This window comes from Brienomyrus brachyistius, unplaced genomic scaffold (genome assembly GCF_023856365.1).
Source record: "Brienomyrus brachyistius isolate T26 unplaced genomic scaffold, BBRACH_0.4 scaffold186, whole genome shotgun sequence".
Taxonomy (NCBI): Eukaryota; Metazoa; Chordata; class Actinopteri; order Osteoglossiformes; family Mormyridae; genus Brienomyrus; species Brienomyrus brachyistius.
This window is the reverse complement of record NW_026042461.1, coordinates 70,269-73,462: the sequence shown is the minus strand read 5'-3', so window position 1 is coordinate 73,462 and position 3,194 is coordinate 70,269.

Sequence of the window (3,194 nt, the reverse complement as noted above, 5' to 3'; positions counted from 1 at the left end):
TGAGTCTGGGTTGCCCACAGGGGCAACAGAAATGGAATCGGATGAGGACTCTGTGATTTTACGGGGACAGGGCTGGTGGGAGGGGTCGCAATAGAGCATCCACAAGTAGGCCTCGTATAATGGAGGAGGTTATGTCCCCCCCGAGGTGTAGAGACCAGTTAAACGTTCGGTGAGGTCCACCACTGGTCATCATACCAACCCTTATAGGGGAGGAAGACCAGTGGTTTGGGGATAGAATTCTTAGCTGTGATCGTTGGGTCATCAATTTCATTTTGGGGGATGGATTGTAGCCAGGCAATTATAGGCAGGTATAGGAACTGCAGTTCGGACTGGAGGCATAGCCGGGGCGAGATGGCTGTGCATGTTCCGATGGTAGGGCATATTGGCAAAGGAGCAGGCACGGGAAAGACAGGCAGGGTCCTGATAGATTTGGTGGAGCATCGGCGGGCATATTGAATTTGCAGTGTAGCAGCCTTTCTGTTTGCTTGTTTCAGGGGTGAACAATCTTATCCGCAAAGGGCCGGTGTGTATGCAGGTTTTCGCTGCAACTCCCTAATTAGATTTCTAATTAGAGGACTGATTAGCTGAAGAGTCCTCATACCTGGTTTTGAAGAGCTGACCTAAAGGTTACCCCAAAAACCTGTTTTTTTTTTGTTTGAATGGGGCAGTGAGTCATGGGGTAAACTACTGTTCTTTAGGGGTTTTCAAGGTGGAATTACGGGTCGATAATTTTAAGGATCAGGTTGTAAACCTCCCTGGTGTTGCTTTAATATGTTTTATCTGAGGTTGTATCGTGTATTATCAAGCCAGCCGGCTTAGTGGCCTCGGGAGCGGGGTTTAGTGGGAGCAGCTGGCTAGTTTTATTTTCTTTTTTGTTTGTGTCTTTTTCTTTGTTGTATGTATATTTTGGGTTCATTATTAGGCAGGCTGGGCCTTTTGGCACCTGTAGTCTGGGTGCTGGATTGCCCATAGGGGTCTTTTTTATTGCTGTGATTTGCTGTGTCATTCACTAGTGTGATTTGTGCTGGATGTGTTTTTAAGGTTGTGCTGTGGCGTGTACCTGAGCAAACTTTGGGCAACCTGTTCTCTTGTTGGCTTTATTGACAAAGGGTGGATTAGTCTAATTACGGCCTGCTACAAATAGCTGCATATAACGTATAAAAAAAATCACCTTATGGGTGCTCCGTAGGGTAGCAAGATCTTGAGTTTTTTTTACAGTACTCGGGTACGTTTTAAAATTTTCGACCAATCAGCAAACATTATTCTGACAGCATAGCTGGGAAACCAATGAAAAGTGAGTGCAACGTTCTAGAACTTGACTTCGGGTTGACGCTCCCTATAAAAGAGCTGGGTACTGCTTCAAGGCGTTCAGTTGGCGCTACCTCCTGATAGAGTAGCACTGTACGGCTCTTGTTCCGTAAAACAACATCAAAAGGATGAAAAAAAAAACAATATTTAAAGAAGACGAAAAAAATCAATTTTTAAAGAAGACGAAAAAAACATCGTCTAAAAAAATAAGCCAAAAAAATAATATCCGAAGAAGGAAAAACATGCAAAGTAAAAAAAAACAAACAAAAATAAAAAACAATATCCAAAGAAGAAGGAAAAAAACATCCAAAGGGAGAAAAGAAGAACTGAAGGGCCAACGAGGTAGGAGGAAATACAAATTTCGTTTCAGCACCGTTGGAGTGCCAAGCCGTGAAAAGCATTTGGCCAGAAGACAAGGTAAGTGTTGTATCTGTTATTTTAAAACAGCGCTTTTCAAAATGCTGCTTTATAATCGTTTGAGATCGTTAGCCAGTGTGACAGCTGAAGGCTTTTTGAGTTTACCAACATAAAGTTTTATTTCTGTATTAGGACATTGTCAGGAACAATGATGTGTTCATCGCTATGATGTGGTCAAAAAGCGATGCATTGAATCTTAGAAACATTTGTGATTTTTCAAACGATGCTTTTCCTTTTATTTAATCAGTAAAATTTCCATCGGTTTTATATAGTGCCCCTTGAAATATGTCTTTAGCTCATTTTCCGGGCATTTTACTAGAATGCATCCTGAGAAATACACAAGCTCTGCTGCATTTCCGTGCCTCGATGTTTAGTGCCGAGTATAATTGTTGCAGTTGCCTTTTATATATTCCATGAGACCTGTTGGTACCAAGAGAAGTGTGAGACTGTCAGGGTGAATTTATCATACAATCGCACGCATAAATACCTGAGGGTTGCCAGTCCTTTTGCGTTGTTACAGGAGGACTAGAGCTGACGAGTGTGTTTCTACACACTATCAAGGGCATTGTAGTACAGTTTTCTCAGGTGGGAGAATGCTGCCGATCTCCTATTTGACAATACAGCCCTTGATATATTAGAATATTACAGAACTAGAAGCCTTTTGCAAGGAAGAATGTGAGAAAATCCCAAGTACAAGAACTGAAAGCCTTTCAGCTGGCTATAAGAAGCGCTTGTAAGCTGTGATATCTGGCAGAGGAGGTGTTACTAAGTACTGATTACGTAGGGTGCCCAAACTTTTGCAGAGTGCCATAATAATGTTTTTATTTTGTAATTTTGTTCAATTTATGGCATAAAAAGTAACTATTCATCAATGTTTGCTGAAAATATTGTGTATTTTTCCCCCAGTTCCTAAAGAGACTGTATTAACTGATATTGTTGCTTTTGTAATTGAAAAGATGTTATTTGTCAAGGGGTGCCAAACCTTTGCATAAGACTGTACACAGTGTGTGTATGTGTTTATGTGAGTGTGTGTCTGTGTGTGTGTGTGTATATATATATATATGTGTGTGTGTGTATATATTTCTGTATATGCATGTGTATATATATATTTATATATAGTTCACACACATTCAAACTTATTTGAATACACATTCAAAATTATTTTTATTATTATTATTTTCGTTTTTTTTTTTTTTTGTGTTTTAAAATTTTTTATTTTTGCAATGGAAATAAAAATAAAGCAGTCCTCCGTAGAGGAGGGGTGGTGGAGGGAATATATATATATATATACATATATATAAAATAATTGTCACACAACTGGGGTGACATGCCTTTCCTGCTCACCCAATTTTAGTGCACCTTAGTTATTCATAATGACCATCTAGTCTCGATACACCCATAAATATATATGTATATATATATAGTTTTTTTTGTTTTTTTTTTGCAATAGACAATAAAAATAACGCAGT